This window comes from Saccoglossus kowalevskii, chromosome 21, assembly GCF_978046115.1.
Source record: "Saccoglossus kowalevskii chromosome 21, keSacKowa6.1, whole genome shotgun sequence".
Lineage (NCBI taxonomy): Eukaryota > Metazoa > Hemichordata > Enteropneusta > Harrimaniidae > Saccoglossus > Saccoglossus kowalevskii.
In genome coordinates, this window is record NC_140661.1 from 7,125,483 (window position 1) to 7,131,670 (window position 6,188).

The 6,188-nt window shown below is 35.4% G+C and overlaps 1 protein-coding gene across 1 annotated transcript in view; it reads right to left on the bottom strand.

The window, feature by feature from the left end:
* LOC100370369 (alpha-1,3-mannosyl-glycoprotein 2-beta-N-acetylglucosaminyltransferase-like) overlaps positions 1-2,664 on the bottom strand; it is a 63,339-nt gene extending 60,675 nt beyond the window's left edge. Inside the window, exon 1 of the mRNA XM_006818445.3 lies at positions 2,523-2,664. The gene's annotated coding sequence lies outside the window, so the exon portion shown is untranslated. The remainder of the gene's footprint in view (positions 1-2,522) is intronic.
* Positions 2,665-6,188: the final 3,524 nt, after the last annotated feature.

Sequence of the window (6,188 nt, forward strand, 5' to 3'; positions counted from 1 at the left end):
TCCACTCAAAGGCGCTGCTACAACCAGCCCAAATTTTGTTCCACAAATATGTACAGCCACAACCATTTAAATGTTCCTGTAAATTGGTGAGAGAAGCAATAGTTCGGTTCCAATAAAGTGCTGCTGGGTAAACCAAGCAAATATCTGTGATATGATTGGTCGTTTGGTAATTAAATAGTAAAGTAAACATTCAGGAATACATAAATAAATATATTAGCAACTATACTAATCATTAGAGTCTGGCACTCTGCTAAATGAAGTTTACAATAACAACCAACAATTTTTTTGAAATGTGATAAAATATATGGTTCCTTTTGCAATCATTTGATGAAATTAACGAAAATTGAAAAATGGTTAATACGAGTGATGTCATTTTCACTAGTTTCTATAGGACACCCCATGATGCAAGGCACACAATCTTTTTTCCCCATAGAATTACAATACAGCTTTCGCACAACCTGTTTTAGTATTCACACCACGCAATTATTACAAGACAGTTGCATATTTAGCGCTTTCCTACATGTATAGCCCATTGATGGCAAACTTGGCCAATATTTATTACCTTCCCATCATGCTTTAATCTCATGTTTGCATCGCACATTTTAACCATGATCGCTGCTAATTAATACAAGAAGCACACAAATTGATGCCTAGCTTCAATGAACAGTAACGTCCAGGAAATTATTTCCATGGTTGTGGCACTGTATTCGGGCCCAGTGTAGAAAGCGTGATGAAATTAGATGATGTGAGCGTCATAAGTGGAGAATGCAAAAGATAGACTACAAGAGTGCGATAAATATACATGTAGTTTAGGCAAAAACTACACTGTACCTTCAGCATTTCAGCCAGCAACCCATAAACAAGATTGATAATTATATTCAGGTGGACAAAACACAAAACTAGTGCGCCTTGTTTTTCTAATAGTGAAGTAATATTAATTTTATGTCATGATCTGTTTGTGGATAGACACATTTTTTGTTAAAAATTTTCGTTTTGCTAGTTAAAACCCAACATCTGTCTACCTATTCCATTTGTTTGGTTCAGACAGTGTTAGCTTCACATATATCTTGAGGGAAATTGATGAGCTACAAACTGTACGTCTCGGTTTACACCATATGGTGTATTACATGTATAAGAACAAAATAAAACACATGATTTGAAAAATTCAAAATAAACATCGCCTTTTTTCATGTTGTGAGTCATAATATCCAGAATAAACACATCTTTGAATATTAGAATCACTTCTATAGACCCAAATTTATATTTAGGTTTAAATAAAATACTTTTTGGAATACATGGATGGTTTGAATAATAGAATACGGATGTTGGGTACCATATGTGTGGCTACCACCATGCTTGATTGATTAGTAATTGTGTTTTTTTGCTTTTTTTGGGGTTGCAAATTATTTTTTTTGTAATAATTTCATTTCTATTTTAAGCTGTATTGTGCATGGCTTTTCAGGTAATTAACACATTGGTGTCTGAGCCCATACAAATGTTATTCCATAGTACACCATGTTTAACATTGCCTTTATTTTATCTGCAGTATGCTCACATCCAAAACTACTACTCAATTAACTTTGTGTATTTTGTGTTGGTAAAACATTCAATAAACAATAAATTGATCAGTACAGGTTTTTGGTCAAATAAGGTCAAACTAAATTTTATACAGTGAATTGAGTTGAGAAAACATAGTAATTTGTTCAGTATACTTGGTCACATGGTTACAGAATCTTGGATTCCCATCAACAAACAACAGTATAACCACCACACATTATCAGAGTTTTTTAACAATTTTTCTGCACCAAGTGCAACAGTTGTTTGATTCAGATTCACATACACAACATCAAACGCATTAAAATCCATGTTGAGGTGCCAAAAAGGCGTATATTTTGATTGAAAATCATCGCTTCTCATCTCCTCATTCAATGGACACACTAACAAGAATAAAATACCACACATCTGTAATACCCTGGTAACCAGATCACTTGTGTAATGCCCTGGTGACCAGCTCACTTCTGTATTACCCTGGTAACCAGACTATGACCAACTAGTATACTATCCAGAGTACATATCCAAACTACAACATTAAACATATGTAATTCACAATATTTGTTTGGGTTTTTAACTTCGTGATTCTGAACATTCATTTTAGTTTTGCTCAGTGGTAATTTTTATATTGTGACAGCACTGGACGTCCCGCACGAGATCATGCGACAAGGTCATTTTCCTCGAGTCACGTCTGCCATATGCCTACTCAACATCCCGGCGTGTTCTAATCAATCACACCGGCATCGTTTGACATTATTGCGATATACTAACATGGAAAGGTGTCACAAAGTTAAATAATAAAACGTGACGTGTCAACACCGACACGGATGACAAAAACAAACACAACTTCCAATTGTGATTACAACCTTTGCAGTCAGCGCCTGTATCTCAGTGAACGATCAGTTTCAACGTCCAAGTTCGCCGATTATGACAAGGTAATTAGAAAAGTCGGTGGCACATGTTCAACTTACCGCATAGTTCTAATCAGAGCATGGGAGTTAGAGAAGCAAAACCACAACAGACTGACAAATCTCATAAGAAAGTCGAAGAAAAGTACGTCCTTCCCTCGGAAGTGATCGAGATTTAAACCATGTATGGGTTGAAGTTCAGCGCACATGCGTATTTCATAGTTTTTAAGATCGACGTAGATGGCGCGGTTACCACAGATTTCGCACCCAGTTCGTCCAGTTCGCCCAACAATGTGACGTTCGGCACAGTCCCTCAACGTTGAGGGACTGTGGTTCGGGCTATTTTCTAAAAAAGGCGATAAGTTTGAAAGTGTGTCATACAGACCAGTGGCGGCGGCACAAGGGGCAGAGGGGGCAATCGCAATCTCCCCCTCGAAAAAAAATGTTGGGACATCTCATCTCCTGAAACCCTTTGTGTCAGCAAAATGTGCCCCTCAAAATGCAGATAATAGCGTTTCAGAGGGTCTAGATTTCAATGCCCCCGATCACCTATTTATTTATTCATTAACACACAACATCCCCCGGAGGGGATGAACAGGGTTACAAATCGGATATTAGTAAAAAAAAAAAAAACTACATAAAAAGTAAAGAAAACAAAGCATAAAGAAAAAAAATTATAACAATTTGTATAGTACAAGGAATGTGTTACTGGCTTAGTTTATGTAGGTGCTGCTGGCTTGTATTAAAACAAACAGTTTTTTAAATATTGCGCTAAAGGAATTGACATTTTCTCGTCACTTAGTAATGATATGAATTTATTTTCATTACTAAATTTGTCAAAATTTGGTATACATTTATTAGCTACAATGTAAAGTTTTAATCTTATTTCATTGTAATGAGGACAATTTATGACAAAATGTTGTTCATCTTCAACATGGTCATTGTCGCACATATTGCAGACTCTGTCTTTAAAATCCAATCCTGTATGCCGGCCTGTTTCAATTTTCAGACAGTGGCTGCCAAGTCTAAATTTTGTTAAGGATTTGCGAAGTTCACTGTTTTTCATAATTGTTAAGTATTTTTCTTGTTCTAATTTGGTTTCAAAAAGTTTGTAGGTTCTAAGTTTATTTTTAGAATTTGATTTTTCCTATTTATTTCATTTTTCCACTCAGTTGTAAACTTATCTTTTAATTTCTCATCAATTGTTTTTTTTGGATCGCGCCTTAGGAGCGAGGTTGGTGAGCAGATCTCGTCCCAATGCAAAATTTTTCCGTCATATTTCTTGTAATTCGCGCCCTCTAGCGACGAACTAATAATAATTTTTATTGATTGTTAATAATACCATAAAGTTGAATATGACGTAAATTGTACACGAAGATCGTTCCCGGGGTGCACTATATAGAAATTACCGGGATTAAGGGATCGACGTGCCACTGGAATGGGTCCTGTTTATCGAGGTTCTTTAATGTCCAAAAAAGGTATAAATTCTTTGTATAAATAGCTGGCAGATCTGGGGTAGCTCTTTTTGAATAATTGTCACAGTGGATCTATGTGCAAGTATGGAAATCCCGCGTAAATATCGTCAAATTGTTTCAATCACGCCCCAGCAACGCCTTTCATGTAGTTCAGGCAAACACAGTAAAATGGAGGGCGCGGTACCTTTAAGTGCTGGTTTGGCAACATTTGACAAAATAAATAAAATTAAAGTCTCTGTTGTCTTTATTAGCTTTGCTATCATCGAAGATGGATATTTTCGACTTTTTCTTGAAAACTTCTGCTCTGATTGGGTTGATACTTGGACGTATATATATATGTATTTGGGTGGACCTCTAATAGACTTGAATATTTCGTGCCGATATCGTGTCAAATCTGACATTTTAGCGAATATTATTTGGCCAAAAACGCCATTTGACATCTTTTGATGACTACTAATTTGATTGAATTGATACTTTGTACATATGCATCTTGAATGGACTTACACTGGCATTAGATTAGATAATTTTGTGACATAAGGGAAACTCTTTACTAATCACAGACATATCATATAACCTATAATCCCAAAGTGACAAGATCTAAACACAAGAATGTAAACGAAGCCAAGTTTATTTATTTCCCCCACTATGATGTTTATAAAAATATACCAGTATGCATGCATTTATTATTGCTCGACTGTGGGCTATTTCAAGCTTCAAGTCGCTTGCCTTGGATAAATATAGGTTTTAGAAATTGTGCTTTGGGTATAAATTTGTTCAATGAATGGGTATAAAAACGCTCACACTGTCAGAAGGTTGTGGCACCCCTCAACCCAGATTTATGTCTACTGTCCCCAGGAGATCAAATCGTTTTCACCTGCAGTACCCCAGTAATGAAGATTGTGTTCCAAGATATTTGACCATGTTCTAGATGATGAACGATTACAAAACAAAACAAAACAAAACAAAACAAAACAAAACAAAACAAAACAAAACAAAACAAAACAAAACACAATTATCGATTTAATATGCATTTGTCATTGCTTTCACCCGCATACGGCATTTTGACGTCACTGTCACTGGAGGGCGCAACACATGATATTCCTCAAAGTCAAAATTGTGTTAGCTATGTACATTTTTAATCAGTCTAGCTGCGATTACAATTTCCATGGACGTCCGTGTGATGGTTCACATCAGACATCGATGTACCTGTGTGAACTCTGCGATAAGCTCTGAATCTTGCTTTTTTATCAGTTTCATTTATTGAGTGCATAATATAAAATATACATTATGTGAGTTTATACCAATTCCTTGCATGTACATGTATATATAAATATAGATGCTTCTAAACGTTAACAGTCCCACTCTGCTATATTCCATTTCTAACACAGAATACCCGACGGCATGTACAGGTGACGAGTAGAATAATCAACTAGCTATAGACATATCGTCTCCTCATAGTGCCAATATGCAGCGTCTAAGATTCATGTTATTACTGTAACATAGTTGATTGTTGTAAATTATTTTACATCAGTTATTATATATTCTGTCACAGTGTAATTTTCATTAATAATTTATTGTAATGTACGAAGCAGGCTAGCTCCATAAATTTTACTGTGATACTAGTATATCTAGCTCACAAAATCAAGGCACATTATAGTTTATCTACGTATGCTACCCTGGATATTTACCGTGCCGTGAAACTTCGTACAGTCACTCTAAACGTTAGTCATTTATTAGACAGTCTGCTGAACATATATTTATTATACAGGTCTACCTGACGTATATTCTTAATATTGTTCATAAAGCTGGAATTTCAGATGCTAGTGCGCCATCAACGATAAGATAGCGCATATGGTACCCCTGAGTCGTAAATTATTAACTCCTGAAATGTTACTATCGACATCATATTTTTCCTTCATCGTTATAAATATTTATTCACAAATTTAACAATTTCACTGAATTGAGAATTTTCTATTGGCCGATGGAATAACATTGGAACGATTTCAAATTGCGTGCTGCTCTCGTTGATTGGCTGGTTAGATTTATACTTCCATTTATGAATATTCATTAAAAAATGAAGGAAATGGGTCTGTTGCGCCAATAGTAAAAGCAGATAATCATAATTTATGACCGTATTTAATTTGTATCAAAATACTGCACGTGGGATTGTCGTTGATACCAAACCATATATAAAAAATGTGGACAATGTTTGGCCTGATATACTGCAATATTTTTATCTGAGACGTGGCAAAAC